The sequence below is a fragment of the Schistocerca piceifrons genome, chromosome 5 (assembly GCF_021461385.2).
Source record: "Schistocerca piceifrons isolate TAMUIC-IGC-003096 chromosome 5, iqSchPice1.1, whole genome shotgun sequence".
Classification (NCBI taxonomy): Eukaryota; Metazoa; Arthropoda; class Insecta; order Orthoptera; family Acrididae; genus Schistocerca; species Schistocerca piceifrons.
This window is the reverse complement of record NC_060142.1, coordinates 31,008,245-31,024,748: the sequence shown is the minus strand read 5'-3', so window position 1 is coordinate 31,024,748 and position 16,504 is coordinate 31,008,245.

Sequence of the window (16,504 nt, the reverse complement as noted above, 5' to 3'; positions counted from 1 at the left end):
CAATCTTTTTGTCATGGTAACCTCCCCCTTGGCAGTCCCCTCCCGGAGATCCGAATGAGTGACTATTCCGACATCTTTTGCCAATGGAGATATCATCATGACACTTCTCCAATTACAGGGCAAATGTCATGCGGATACACGTTACGTGTCTTTAATGCAGTGGTTTCCGTTGCCTTCTGCATCCTCATGCCGTTGATCATTGCTGATTCTTCTGCTTTTAGGAACAGTTATCCACCGATGAGACAAGAGAGTGCCCTGAACCTCTGTCCACTCGTACGCCCTCTTTGACAAGGCCGTTGGCAGAATAAGGGTGACAGAATAGGAGACAGAAGGCACCGCCATGTGCAAATGCCTTAATATCGAAAATAAAGGACGTTCTGGCGATGAAACGGTGACATTTCCGTAAAGCACAGCTTCAACCCGATCATTCCATGCTATCAAGTTTGGTGGACGGAAACTAGAATGGGGGAAGGACTGTGTGTATACTGTATAACCACATTAGTTTACGTAGTCGTAAGTGCTTCGTTTTTGTTCTCATGCACATTTTATTTGACTGATAGTGGGTTTGCAGCACATCAATGTTGATGATGCATCAGACACTGAGTTTGACGTTGTAGTAGAGATACAGGGTGTAGTGCACTGTACGAAGGTTCAGCTCACTGTATATCTACATCTACATCTACATCTACATCCATACTCCGCAAGCCACCTGACGGTGTGTGGCGGAGGGTATACAGTGGTATTACTGAACAAACACTGTTTTTTGACTCATTTTACTAATTTTGTTATGGTTACTGCACAACCTAGGATTCGGGTTATAGGCCCATTCTCAAGTACGTAACAGCTTCCAAAGATGGAAAGCAGAGATAAACATGATAAAGATCTGAACTTCTTAATTTATCGATCCCTGGCTTAATGTAAATTTACTTCTGTTGTGACTTGGCAAGACAGCCAAGTCACTATGAGAGGAAGCCGAAAGGCACGCGTTTAAGCTCAAGCAGGCTGGCGTGAGGTCTGGAACAGGTAAAGTAATTGAGACTAGCAAATAAAGTACGAAGCCGCTGGAATACTTAACTTTAATCCATAAGAGGTGAACATAGCTCTTGACAGTACATGCATCACAAGATAAATAGCAAATGATAATGGCGCCTTGGTAGGTCGTAGCTAATGACGTAGCTGAAGGCTATGCTAACTATCGTCTCAGCAAATGAGAGCGTAATTTATCAGTGAACCATCGCTAGCAAAGTCGGCTGTACAACTGGGGCGAGTGCTAGGAAGACTCTCTAGACCTGCCGTGTGGCGGCGCTCGGTCTGCAATCACTGATAGTGACGACACGCGGGTCTGACGTATACTAACGGACCGCGGCCGATTTAAAGGCTACCACCTAGCAAGTGTGGTGTCTGGCGGTGACACCACAACTTCAATGACAATTTTTTTGACTAATTACATATGGAATTACACAACTCAGCAGTTACACTAACATGACTAAGCTATTCCTAACAATAAAGTTATGCATCAGCCTAGAAACTACTGTTGGACTGAGGCCCAAAGTTTTACTTACATCTACAAGTTGTGATATCAGCCGGCCGGTGTGGCCGAGCGGTTCTAGGCGCTACAGTCCGGAACCGCACAACCGCTACGGTCGCAGGTTCGAATCCTGCCTCGGGCATGGATGTGTGTGATGTCCTTAGGTTAGTTAGGTTTAAGTAGTTGTAAGTTCTAGGGGACTGATGACATCAGAAGTTAAGTCCCATAGTGCTCAGACCCAATTTTTGGTGATATCTTCTTAGAGAGGTGAATAACTGAATTGGGTTTGCTTGTTTAATAAAAGGTGTGGGGAGATACCCATATGTTTTTTAATTTCTAGAATTTGTAACTGGCCGAGTTTTGGCCTCGTTTTCTCTGTGTGTAAGACTTTTACATCTATTATGTACTTGCAGTTTTTGTTAAGGCAATTTTCCGCGAAGGCTGTGTCGGGCTTTTCCAATCTCTAGCCTCTATGATGTTCTTTATGCCTGGTGCAGATTGACTTCCCAGTCTGCAAATGTAGCAAGACTGACACTCCCATCATATGATTTTATAAACTCGTCTTTTTTTTTTTGATGGCTGGTTGTTTGTCTTTTACATTGAACAAGCAACTCCCTATTGCGTCAGACACAGTGGTCTTTCGCATGTTATAGACTGTCTTACATCCGGCGCCAGTTGTTCGGTAAGGTCACACTGGACCAAATCAACATCAGTATTTCCTTCAGTAGGAGCAATGTCAACACCAGCGGCAGTTCTCTTAGTAGATCGACAGTACCCGCTTTTGATGGCACAGCACTTAAACTATTTCATTGGGAGATGATGATCCTAAAGAAACAAAACGTGTGAGACGTCCAGAAGTGATACAGTGTGATATGTTTTGCGGTTGACCGAATATGTCAAGTATATGAAAGTGCGAAAAATTTATTCGCTGACATTGTGAAGAATATAATGGACTATCCCCTGTGTGTAGGTCCAGCTTTGGATGAGTGCCTAGGTGACCACGGATGGTATTACTGTCCATAGATACTGAATTTTAAGTACAAAAAAAAGAATGTCTGAACAATACTGTACTACAGTTAACGGTTTTGATGAAGGAAGAAGAAAAATGAACATGTATTAAAAGTTAATATACTTGAAATAATGTAATTATTTTATTAAAGTTGTAAAACGTGTACAGTTTTCCTTTAGTTCATATTATTGTGCTGTTTCACTGAGAATAGATGTATTCCAAGCAGATCTTTTCTTACATATCAATAAAGTTGCTAGACTTATCATACTTTCCAGACAATGAGGACTGCAAAAGCTTATAAACTATGAACTGTCTGCTTATGTACTGACGTGTATCACATACAAAAGTGTAAGTACTTTTTCAGAAGTGACATATGAAGTCACAACAAAACAGAAAAAAAACTCATATCGGAACAAAAGAACCTGTGAGCAGACATTACCCGCTATGTATGTTATGAAACTATCTGATCAGTCTTCAGAAAAGAACTCCTAGAGGTACCGAGGGACAAACAACACCGTGGACAATTATAGTTTGGATAGTAGTAATAATTTCCGCATGAACAAAAACAATCTGTTTCCAGGACTGTAACGTTATTACAGTAAGCGTTAGAGAGGTAGTGTTGAGTTGCAAGACACTACGTCAGAACAAGTTTATTCAAATTTAAACAAACCTTTCTATTTAAACAAGTAAGAATTTTCACAACTATAAAATTCTCAGGGAGGAACACCACACATTACCAGAATTTTTTAATATGACATGTACAAAATTAGCAGAATTAAGAAAAGCCTCAACGCAGCAATTTACTGACATCAACAACAAGTACCCCTGCCAACTGCATTTACTGTTACACTAAAGATTAGCAACCAGTGATACCACGAATTGGAGGAATCCTTGCCCACAGAATTTACTGTAGCTGCTGCGAGAATTTAATAACATGATCAACAAGCAAGATACCAATTGTTAACTAGCTTTACTATTAGTATCACGACTTAAGAAAGGCAACTGTTGGTGGAAATTTAATATAACAGTCAGGCAGATGGTATATTTTGGTCTTCAGTCCTGAGACTGGTTTGATGCAGCTCTCCATGCTACTCTATCCTGTGCAAGCTTCCTGATCTCCCAGTACTTACTGCAACCTACATCCTTCTGAATCTGCTTAGTGTATTCATCTCTTGGTCTGCCTCCACGATTTTTATTCTCCACGCTGCCCTCCAATGCTAAATTTGTAATCCCTTGATGCCTCAGAACATGTCCTACCAACTGGTCCCTTCTTCTTGTCAAGTTGTGCCACAAACTCCTCTTTTCTCCAGTTCTATTCAATACCTCCTCATTAGTTATGTGATCTACCCATCTAATCTTCAGCATTCTTCTGTGGCACCACATTTCGAAAGCTTCTATTCTCTTCTTGTCCAAACTATTTATCGTCTATGTTTCACTTCCATACATGGCTACACTCCACACAAATACTTTCAGCAACGACTTCCTGACACTTAAATCTATACTCGATGTTAACAAATTTCTCTTCTTCAGAAACGCTTTCCTTGCCATTGCCAGTCTACATTTTATATCCTTTCTACTTCGACGATCATCAGTTATTTTGCTCCCTAAATAGAAAAACTCCCTTACTACTTTAAGTGCCTCATTTCCTAAACTAATTCCGTCAGCATAACCCGACTCAATTCGACTACATTCCACTGCTTTTGTTGATGTTCATCTTATATCCTCCTTTCAAGATACTGTCGATTCCGTTCAACTGCTCTTCCAAGTCCTTTGCTGTCTCTGACAGAATTACAATGTCATCGGCGAACCTCAAAGTTTTTATTTCTTCTCCATGGATTTTCATACCTACTACGAATTTTTCTTTTGTTTCCTTTACTGCTTGCTCAATATACAGATTGAATAACATTGGGGAGAGGCTACAATCCTGTCTCACTCCCTTCCCAACCACTGCTTCCCTTTCATGCCCCTCGACTCTTATAACTGCCATCTGGTTTCTGTACAAATTGTAAATAGCCTTTCGCTCCCTGTATTTTGCCCCTGCCACCTTCAGAATTTGAAAGAGAGTATTCCAGTCAACATTGTCAAAAGCTTTCTCTAAGTCTACAAATGCTAGAAACGTAGGTTCGCCTTTCCTTAATCTATTTTCTAAGATAAGTCGTAGGGTCAGTATTGCCTCACGTGTTCCAACATTTCTACGGAATCCAAACTGATCTTCCCCGAGGTCGGCTTCTACCAGTTTTTCCATTCGTCTGTAAATAATTCGCGTTAGTATTTTGCAGCTGTGACTTGTTAAACTGATAGTTCGGTAATTTTCACATCTGTCAACACCTGCTTTCTTTGGGACTGGAATTATTATATTCTTCTTGAAGTCTGAGGGTATTTCGCCTGTCTCATGCCAACATGATAATTTGACTTAGGAACACTAGACTAAACAGCTGGCCAGTCTAACTAGTTTCTTGGTTTTGATACATTAACGCAGCTTATGGATAATGCAGAGCTTTTAGTAGCAAGTCGTCTATCTGTTCCAGCAGGGGCATTGCTAGTCGTATAGTGGAACCAGTTGTAGAGTTAATGGATACACAAAATGAACAGACAGGATTTCCAGATGGCCTACCTGTAACAGGCACAGATAAACTATCAAAATAAAATTACACACTATATATACAGACCAACTTGGGATTAAGTTAACGCTCGTCCACACAAGCTACAAGAAAGAACAGTAAATAGAGCTTTAACTACCATGTCAAAGAAGTGATTTAAACTACATGCGGCTTATCGAATTTGAACAGCGTCTACACTTAATACGACCCGACTTGGCCTAGTGGCTTCACTGATACCGTGCGATTCATGACAAATAATCGGTAGGAAATCAGTTAATAGCCAACCTTACATAACTAATTCGCTAATTCTTCTGCCAAGTTTATGGTACCACAACGGTGAGCATACAGACAGGCAGATCACATAACGACGTAACAGTCGTAAGAGCAAAGGCTCAGCGTAATTTCTGATAATCGATGAGGAAATCCACAACAACCCAGACAACCGAGACTGCTTGCGAGAGCTGTAGTTCAGGAACCAAATGGTCGTAACCCACATGCAGCCCTTATGACCAACGATCGGAACTGACGGATCGGTAGCAAAGTCATCTCCACAGCTGCCACAGGGTTAATTCAGATATTCAAACGTTGAGCGCAAGTCAAAGTCCATTCATCATGTAGGAATAAAATTTGCCGCCGGCCGATATTCAGTGACAAAACAGCAGCAACAGGCACATCGAAACGGCACAGATTCGCTTTTGCATGATAGCTGATGCTGAAGCCGACTGCCGTCCCCGGCCCCAGAGTCATTACCCTTGCTCGTAGCTCACTGCTGGTCCGGAACTGACTGCGAACGCTGACCACAGCGCGTCAAAACATGGGACCTTTCCCCCGGTGGTGGATTCAACTCTCGCTCCACTGCCACAACCAGCACTGCTGCCAGCCTGAGCCACCAATCAATAGAGTGCGAAAAGAAAAGCTACCTTGGATGGCACAAAGGTCTCTCCATCCTCCGCCCCCTCTACCCCTTAAGCCTGAACATGCAGTGGTAGGGTGGGTGAACGGCCAGAATGCGCCCCGACATCCCGGTTACCCATAGCAACTTCAAGCGAATCATATTGATCCTGATAGGCTTTTGGTAAGATGGGTCCTGAATCAGGAATACTAATTGGGAAGATGGCTTTAACAACCTTATAAGGCTTCACGAATCTTGGTAACATTTTCGAGGTGACCCTCCTGCCCCCTTTACTTTGTACCCAGAAGTTCTTCAAATACGTCTTACTACCAATATGTACTGAGGCAGGACACTTTTCTTGATTATAGCAAGCAGTCTCCCTTCTACACTACAGGCCATTAAAATTGCTACACCAAGAAGAAATGCAGACGATAAACGGGTATTCATGGGACAAATATATTATACTAGAATTGACATGTGATTACATTTTCACGGAATTTGGGTGCATTCATTCTGAGTAATCAGTACCCAAACAACCAACTCTGGCCGTAATAACGGCCTTGATACGCCTGGGCATTGGGTCAAACAGAAATTGGATGGCGTCTACAGGTACGGCTGCCCATGCAGCTTCAACACGATACCACAGTTCATCAAGAGTAGTGACTGGCGTATTGTGACGGGCCAGTTGCTCGGCCACCATTGGCCAAACGTATTTAATTGGTGAGAGATCTGGAGAATGTGCTGGCCGGGGCAGCAGTCGAACATTTTCTGTATCCGGAAAGGCCCGTACAGGACCTGCAACATGCGGTCGTGCATTATCCTGCTGAAATGTAGGGTCTCGCAGGGTTCGAATGAAGGGTAGAGCCACGGGTCGTAACACATCTGAAATGTAACGGCCACAGTTCAAAGTTCCGTCAATGCGAACAAGAGGTGACCGAGACGTGTAACCAATGGCACCCCATACCATCACGCCGGGTGATACGCCACTATGGCGATGACGAATACACGCTTCCAATGTGCGTGCACCGCGATGTCGCCAAACACTGATGCAACCATGATGATGCTGTAAACAGAACCTGGATTCATCCGAAAAAATGACGTTTTGCCATTCGTGCACCCAGGTTCGTCGTTGAGTACGCCACCGCAGGCGCTCCTGTGTGTGATGCAGCGTCAAGGGTAACCGCAGCCAGGGTCTACGACCTGATAGCCCATGCAGCTGCAAACTCGTCGAACTGTTCGTGCAGATGGTTGTTGTCTTGCAAACGTCCCCATCTGTTGACTCAGGGATCGAGACGTGGCTGCACGATCCGTTACAGCCATGCGGATAAGATGCCTGTCACCTCGACTGCTAGTGATACGAGGCCGTTGGGATCCAGCACGGCGTTCCGTATTACCTTCCTGAATCCACAGATTCCATATTCTGCTAACAGTCATTGGATCTCGACCAGCAAGAGCAGCAATGCCGCGATACGATAAACCGCAATCGCGATAGGCTACAATCCGACCTTTACCAAAGTCGGGAACGTGATGGTATGTATTTCTCCTCCTTGCACGAGGCATCACAACAACGTTTCACCAGGCAACGCCGGTCAACTGCTGTTTGTGTATGAGAAATCGGTTGGAAACTTTCCTCTTGTCAGCACGTTGTAGGTGTCGCCACCGGTGCCAACCTGGTGTGAATGCTCTGAAAAGATAATCATTTGCATATCACAGAATCTTCTTCCTGAAGGGTTAAATTTGGCGCCTGTAGCGCGTTATCTTCGTGGAATAACAATTTTAATGGCCAGTAGTGTATTCGTTAACTGAACGTTTTTCTCACCTGTCTCCCAATTTTTCTTGATTGTCTTAGGATCATTACCCTTCGTCAGTAAATCATTGACGCCATGAGTTGGAGAAGGGCGAATTCACTGAAGACCAGCAAGAGTCGGTTTGTGTGCTTCTGAGGGGCTGTGTTCAATGCAAAATAGAACCACTCAATCGATTAATCTCATATGATTGGCGACTGTGAGTGAAAGATGGTAAGAGCCGATTTTAAATTGTGGTTCACCCACTCAGCGAAAGAAAGGTTGTAAATAGTAAGGCGCTGTGGTCAAATGGAATATGCCACTGCTGAAGCAGAATCTCTTGAAGTCCTTTGAGGCAAACGCCGGTACGATATTGCCCACTAGTACTGTGGGAGGACCAGACACAACAAATATCTGACTGTTCAGTCGTGATTTCAGTGGTCACCGACTTGCTCGCCGATAGCCACACATACTTAGAAAATGAATCAAGTACTACAAATAAGCCGGCCGCGGTGGTCTAGCGGTTCTAGGCGCTCAGTCCGGAGCCGCGCGACTGCTACGGTCGCAGGTTCGAATCCTGTCTCGGGAATGGATGTGTGTGATGTCCTTAGGTTAGTTGGGTTTAAGTAGTTCTAAGTTCGAGTGGACTGATGACCATAGATGTTAAGTCCCATAGTGCTCAGAGCCATTTGAACCACTACAAATAAATAGCAGCTTCTGGACCTAGCGCGCTGCAAGAGATCAAGATAATCAAGAAAAATTTTGTCCTTCGAATTTTCTTCCCAGGTTGAAGAAAGGTCCTGTCTACATATGTTTGGACTGAGCCTTGCTTTACTACAGTCTTCGCACTGGTTCACTAATTTCCGCACGCCCCCATTCGAGGTAGGTCAAGCAGATGTTGCTTTATTTTCGGAATAATTTTGTAAATTGCCAAACAACCGCCACACAAGGAACATTGAAAACGGAACAGGGCAGGAACCAATTCCTTTGGGAGACGTAACTCGTCTTTCCCATCATACCGAGTAAAAGAGCAAAATGTCCATTTGTTAAGGGAGAATCGCGGAAATTCTGTCTGTTCTCGAAGCTGCTGCTTAATCTGATGTAACCGTGGGACTTCGTCCTGCCTCTCTCCTAGATCTCCAAACAAGGCCAGAATTTTCCATAGGACTTTTACCACGCAAACCTACCCTGCATGCCTTCACTGGGTTCCACAGACTCATCTACATCAGAAAACAGTCGACTTAGGACATTGGCTACTCGACTGTAAGTACCCTTTATGTGTTGCATCTCGACGGCTAACACTGGTGCACTGGCTAAAGCCGCTTTAGGAACGTCAAAAGATGCCTGCTGAGATTCACGCCATTTAAAAACTTCTCCATTTTGTCTCAGTTGTTTGAGGAGAGCTGCCAGATGAGCGAATTTCTGGACCGATCTCCGAAAAATTTGGTCATGCTGGTAAACCTTGAAATTTCTTTCTTACTGTCGGCCACGTAAAATAAGGACGTTTTTGGTGCGCTCTTGGTCTGTCCCTGCACCGTTGGTTGAAACTATGTGATCGAGGAAGGAAATCTCATTTTTCGCACAGATAATCTTTGGCGGTTTAATGATTAATCCTGCGTCGTGCAGGTGACCTAATACTTGCCCTAAATGTTCCAGGTGATGTTCAAACATTTTACTATAAATAACAACATCATATATATAATTGTACAGACTCTTTAGCTTTAAATCTCTCTAAATAGAATTTTAAAGTCGGAACAAAACTGCGACGTCCATAGCGAGTACAAAAGGAGCTCAGCTGTACACAGATAAATTTTAGTCCGTACAGAAAGCGGTATTTGATGAGACGCTTGGTTCATATCAAACCCTGAAAAGTACTCTGCCTTCAAGAACCACTGCAACAGTCACGCAGGTCTGTAAGTGGGACTTATACTAACACCACTTTCTCATACAGGTGTTAATAGTCGACCACCAGACAGTGCCTCTGTCCACTTACCTTGGGTACTAAAAATATTGGAGACGTTTAAGAATAGACACGTGGACGGATTACGCCATCAGCCAGTTACTGCTCTGTTATCTTTCTAAGTTATCCCATTTTCAGGAATGACAATCGGTAAGGCGACTATTGCAGCGGCATCGTGTTGGACAGCTGAATAACTCATTCCATTTTGTTTGGTGAGCCCTTTGCCTGTACATCAAAACCTTGGAACATTGTTCCCAAATGTGTAACAAGGCCCTAACGTGTTCCAGATTCAAGTGAGACAACTTCCCTATAACGGAACACATTCCGTGGAGGTGCTTATGGTGACAGAAAGAATATTCCTGTCCAGAACAAAATTTAAACATAACCTTGTGAGCAATATAATTCAAAAGTAATCTGGTACGTGTAAAAAAAAAAAGCATCATAACAAAACCTCGGTACTCAGACTCTGTATCACAGTGAACTCAATCGATAATGACCATTACTGGATTCTTAGATAAGCACCGCGTTTGCGACACTCCGACAGCTAACACGAGTTTTTGAAGTACCGCGAATTTACAAATTTGAGTAAACCCGCAATGCCAGGATACATGCATCTGCGAAAAGATGCTCCCAGAATCTAACAAAACACCAATAGGTTCATGGCCTGTAGTGTCCCATACAAAGGGCAGATAGCCAGAATGCATTCTGATTTTTCTAGTTATTTGATCAGTTGGTTCAGCTCCACAGCGTTGTGCATGCCTCTGGCATCGCCTTTGATTTCCGTTTTCTCGGGGCGTCGGACAATCGTGCACCAAAGGTCCCTCTGTATTGCATCAAAAACATGCCCCTCCTCTGATCGATCTATATCCTGGTGGATGTTTCCTATCTCGAGTTTTCCCATCCACCAGGCTAATGTTACCACCAACGGGATCACGTTTCCTATTTCTTAAACAAAACCTCTGGACATTTGCCACTAACCCATTTAACTCAGGAAACCATGTGGGATATTTGCAAACAGCACTCGGGACCAATCCTCGGGATTCATACCCTCTACAATAGTGTTTTGAATATCTACCTCGGGCATCTTAGGACACAAAACAGTACTGGCCATGTTAACCTCCTCAGTGCATTGGGCCAAGCTCTTCCCATAACTCTGGATATATAATGATTAATTAGTTCATTGTGCAGTCGACTGGATAAGTTACTCTCTGTCTCTGTCTGAGCATACTCAGTGATATTTCTTTCATGATGGCATCAGAAATCACTCTACTTAGTTTGCCCTCATACAAGGGATACATGATCTGGAATTTCACAGTATCTGTAAGTTGCAGCACCATAGCCTTATTTGCACTCTCACTGTTAATCACAGTAATTCAATAATTTGCTCATAGCACCTGTTAACATAGAACTCCCCTGAATTACAGATAGAGAAGTATTAGGGAGTTTATTAAACAAATTCAAAGTATGGAATCCCTCCTACACCATCAGCTCCTGAGCACCTTTATACGTGGGACCAGCATCCTCTTCCCTAACCATATTAACTTGCCAGTTCACGTTATTTCGTTCGAGTTGCAACTTAATTACTTTGTCACGGAATGCTTCAGTTGCTGATTTCTGCTTAGGAGGAGCGTAAATGAAGCTGAGGTCTTGAATATGGTTAGTGAAGTGATTTAACTGCAGCTGCAGGCGAAACGCTTCTGTGTGTGAGGAGCACTACCCTGTAGTAACTGGTGATTGGCCTGCATACTACTCAGAAGGCCACGAAAACAGAACAGGCACCACTTAGCTCCCCTCCGGTGTTGGTGGTGACAACAAGCTTGCGATTTAGCACGTTGTGCGAAGCTCGAATTTCAAATTGTCTTTCGTCTAGGTAATCCCCAGGATTGGTCTCTCATACATGATTCGCCTTACATTTTTTAGGAGATCTGTAACAAAAATATCTAACACAGCTAACTGTATGAAACAATATCAAAAATTTCTAACCCTACTAGTAGGTGGGAGAACAACCCTGCAATTTGATTACAACCACACTCTACTACCATTGAAAGCGATAGGGAGCTGGAGTTGAGCGGTAACGTACTGGATCAGAACAAGTTTGTTCAAATTTCAACAATCCACCTTATTGAAACAAGCAAGAAATTTCACAAGCTTTAAGTATCCGATACAAGTGCAGAATTTATTGATATGACTTTCACAATTGGATAGTGGTGGCAGAATTTAAAAAAACTCAATGCAGAAATTTAATAACATCGACTTTAAGTATTCCTGCAGACACATTTACCATCACACTTAACGGCAGCAGTCATTGGTCCTACTGCGAAATGCAAAACTTACTTAAAACTCATCTCCAGAGCGCGTCGGTCAGCACTAGGTAAAGACGGCCGACATGTCTGCAGAAAAAGACTTCCCTCCGATGACCTCTGGACAACGTGAGCCTTAGAGAGCTTCCCCAAACCAAGTGGTCAGAATTTTCGCCCTCTCAGCCTAAGTCCCAACTATTCGACAAACTCTTCTTGTAGACAAGGACACTCAGCCATTGACACAGTGATCAGTGATAATTCCGCTTTTTTGAGGTATACACAGGGGAACCCCGCAGAAATTTCCCATTCTTGGCCTACTGAATACATCTTAACACGCAAGAGGTTGGCATCGGCTGCTAGCTATATTCCATTCATTCCTTAAGCACTTTGCGGCTAAACACAGCGGAAGGCAATACTCAGTTGATTTAATAGCAAGATTTGAAGCAATACGACGAATTTTCACACGGTATCGGCCCATTCTTAGATCTGTGTACAGGAAGGTGAATTCGCACGTACGGTTATACACTAAGGACTTGCAGTGGCTTGGCGGCAGATGCCGTCAAACTAAGGAGTCTCCTTTACCTCCAAATGAATAATCAGAGGTTTATGTCAATCGCTTCCACGAACTGCAGTGGCCTGGGATCCACTTCCTTTCTCCGGAGTCTTTCTGACTGACCTCCTGTGGTCAAGCCATACCACGGGATGGACACCTGGCCGTCTCGGTTCAAACAAGATAATGTGAATCCTTCCTACATAGTAAGGCTTCTACTCTCCTCAAAAATAGCCAAGAAATGAGCAGAAAAATGCTCGAATATCACTCAGCGATATGTGACCGTCACATCACATGTGTTTACATAAAAGATCTGACGGACAGGATGAGCAATAATCTGCGAATGCTGAATGACTGTAGGTGGACATAGAATGGCATGGTCAGAATTTCTATCTGACGAGATGAATAATAGCTTACTCCACATGTGTAACCACGTAAATTGATGCAGCGGAGTATGAAAAAAAACATCCTGTAATATTCGGTCACAGTATTAGTATTAGTGGTGTGCTACTTGACATAGTCACGCGGAAACGTTGAAAAGCGACATGGAGAGGAACCAGGACGCTAGGTCGGTTGCAGAAGAGGCGAATAGTCTACTCCCGTTTGTCGGGAGAATTCTAGGAAAATGCAGGTCATTTATAAAGGGGACTGCGACGAAATACTTGTGCGATCCAAAGTAGTACTCGGCTGTTTGCGAAGTAGGATTAAAGGAAGACGTTAGAGCAATTCATGCTGCTAGATTTGTTACACACGAGTACTACGGAAATGCTTTGTGAATTACAATGGGGATTCTTGGAAGGATAAGGATTTCTTTTGGCGAAAGTCTTTGAGAAAATTTGGAGAACCGGCATTGACAACGCACTGCAGAACGATTCTAGTGTCAGCAATGTACTCGCAAAAGACAAGCTAAGAGAAATTACTGCTCGTACAGATGCATACAGACAACTGTTTTTCCCTCACTCCATTTGGGAGTGTGACAGTAAAGGGAATGATTAGCAGTGGTATAAGATACCCTCCACCTCGCACCCAGTCGTGGCTTGTGGAATATTCCTGTGTATGTAAAAGAAAATGCTGTATACCTCTTCAGTTTATGTGCAGAATAGAACATCAACAGTCCACCTAGACGAGGATTCACGGTAAATCATAGCTTGAAGAAAAAAAATTAATGTAGAGTAATGAAATTTCGAGAATACGTTTGTCCAGTTAACACATTTCAGTGATTAACATTGCAAGATGAGAGGTTAACGTAAGCGCAAGATAAGTTGTTGGAAACGTGAAATGCTGGTACATTAATAACAGGCGTAACCACCAGAATTTTGAGTGCTAGCTTGCAACGTGCATGCGTTGTATTGTACAGATGCCGGATGTCGGTTTGTGGGATGAAATTCCGTGGCTGTTGCAGTTGATCGGTCAACACAGTTGTGGTTAATGGCGTTTGTGGACGAGGCTGGAGTTGCCGACCGATGATGTCCCATATGTACCGTATTGCAGACAGGTGTGGTAACTGAGCAGGTGAAGACCACATGCAGACACCATGTAGAGGATACTAGGTTGCAGCGGCATATGTGGGCGAGCGTTATCCTGTTGGAAAACACCCCCTGGAATTCTTTTCATGAATGGCAGCACGACAGTTCGAATCACCAGCTTGCCGTAGAATTTTGCAGTCGAGGTACGTAGGATAACAACGATAGTGCTCCTGCTGTCATTCGAAATCTCACCCCGACCATAACACTAGGCGTATGTCCGGTGCGTATGGCACAGAGATACCTTTGCTACGGGCTCTCAACTGGTCTCTTTCTAATCAACACACGGCCGTCGCTGGCACCGACGCACAACCAGTATCCAAAACACAACAGACCTCTGCCCTGTCCCCCAATGAGTTCTCGCTTGACACCACTCTAGTCGAAAATGGCGGTGCTTTGAGCTCAGTTCAATGCCCTCTACAGGGCGTCTGGCTCGGAGCTGTCCTCGAAGCAACCGATCTGTTCCAGTTCATTGTATCGCTGCGGTGCCAATTGCTGCGCGACCGTACATTCTCGTGCACGCCACTGCCAGCAGTCACGAACAGTGGCTACATTCCCACCAAGTCTTTCTGCAGTATCGCAGATGGAACATCCCATTTCTCGTAGCCCTATCACAAGACCTCTTCCAAACTCAGTGAGATATTCGTAATGGCCTCTTCGTCGCCTTAAAGGCATTCTTCACTAACATCGACTCACCACGTCCAGTCTCAATACCGTTACAGGGTGTGTAGCAAACCTGATTCACATCCTTATAGTAGCATTACTAGCGCCACTCTTATGCGAGTGGCGTGAAATTTGAATAGACGTCGTTTTTCAGATGTGGAAACACGCCTACCACCTTACGTTTATATCAAACAATTTCCTTTTGATGTTGCGATTTTTCCCCGTCAGTGTATTAGCGGAAAGCAGTTTATTTCCCATAAGCATCAAACTCCTCAAAAGCGTTATGAGTATGGTTTCTTCGTAAAATAAACGCGGCTGACCTGGCAATCAAATCGCGATCGTCTCGAGTGCTTTTCGAGAGCCTTAAGTCAGTTGATGGGGCTTCTGCTACAGCACACCAAACCCAAATGAAAGTTGGCGTTTAGAAAGACACCCTACATCTGCTGGCACTTAGGGCGAAGTTGTTAGCAAGCAAGCTGCCGGGATGGACTTGTTAATCGAACTCGCGAGTTGCCAGCTGGAATCGGTGGGAACTGAAGTTCCGGACCGCCGAGTATATTAATCGCCGGTCCGCAGGTAAGCAGCGGCGTTATTTAATAGCCGCGGCAGTATCTCACGCTCGGCTTATTAACCGCTGCCGCCACAGCTGTCCGCCGTTATGGATGGCTCCGCAGGTGCCGGGCCTGCGCTGGCGGCGGCGGCGGCGGGGAAAGCGGAGAGTTGGCCGTGGGGCGGCCCGCAGCAGCCGCGCCGCCAGTGGCCAGCGCTCAGCGGGTGCCGGTGTACTGCCTCAGCACAGTGGGGTCGGGTTCCGTACGTAAACCTCAAAATAAGCAGGCCGGGAAGTTGTCAAATTTGCTACAAAAATGAATGTCTGTATCTGCTGAAGTCTTGTGGGTCTATCAGCCGAGTCGTGACGTCAAGTTGTTGCAACGTTTCGACCAGTTTCCAATCCGCCATCTACAGGCGAAGATTTTGAGTGAACGAAGTAAGCGATCTGGTTTAGCTAATAAAAAGGAAAGAAAGACCGGTAAAGTCTCCTAATGACAGGAGGTGTACATCTAGAGAAAAATTAATAAGATAATATTCGTTTCTAACTGGGGGAAGACGCCAGACTTGTGGTGGGGGATTTGGTAATCGCCTATTGGCCCAATTCGAAACCGAACACTTGGAGGCAATACAGACACCAGCCTACCAAAAACTGAGAAACAGGACCTCACTCTTAGCTGCGTCTTGGAAGATGATGCGTCTCTAGTTCATTGCTTGTCATCACAACTACTTGATAACGACTTCAAACACGTGAACAGTACTCTAGAGTTGGTCGCCCTAGCGTCTTGCAAGCGATTTGCTTTACAGGTGTATTGCATTTTTCGCGGAACCTCTCCAGTCACCTTCTCTAATACTGATTATTATTATTATTATTATTATTATACAAATTTGGCTGTTACAGACCGTGAAAACAGTTATTTCTTGCGCTTCTGGGAAGTCTTCTTTCTCTCAGTCCACACTTCTTTCATTCTTGCGCTGAAGTCGGCTTTTCTCTCTTCAGACCATGTAGTTCCACAAGTCTTCTTAATTTTCACACCGAAACCCGTGAATGAATTCAGTTTTTTTCTAAAAAGGTTTCTGTTAAATATTGTTTCCTGATCTATGTCCATTTCTTTTAGATCTCTTTCTGTGTTGATAAACCATAAA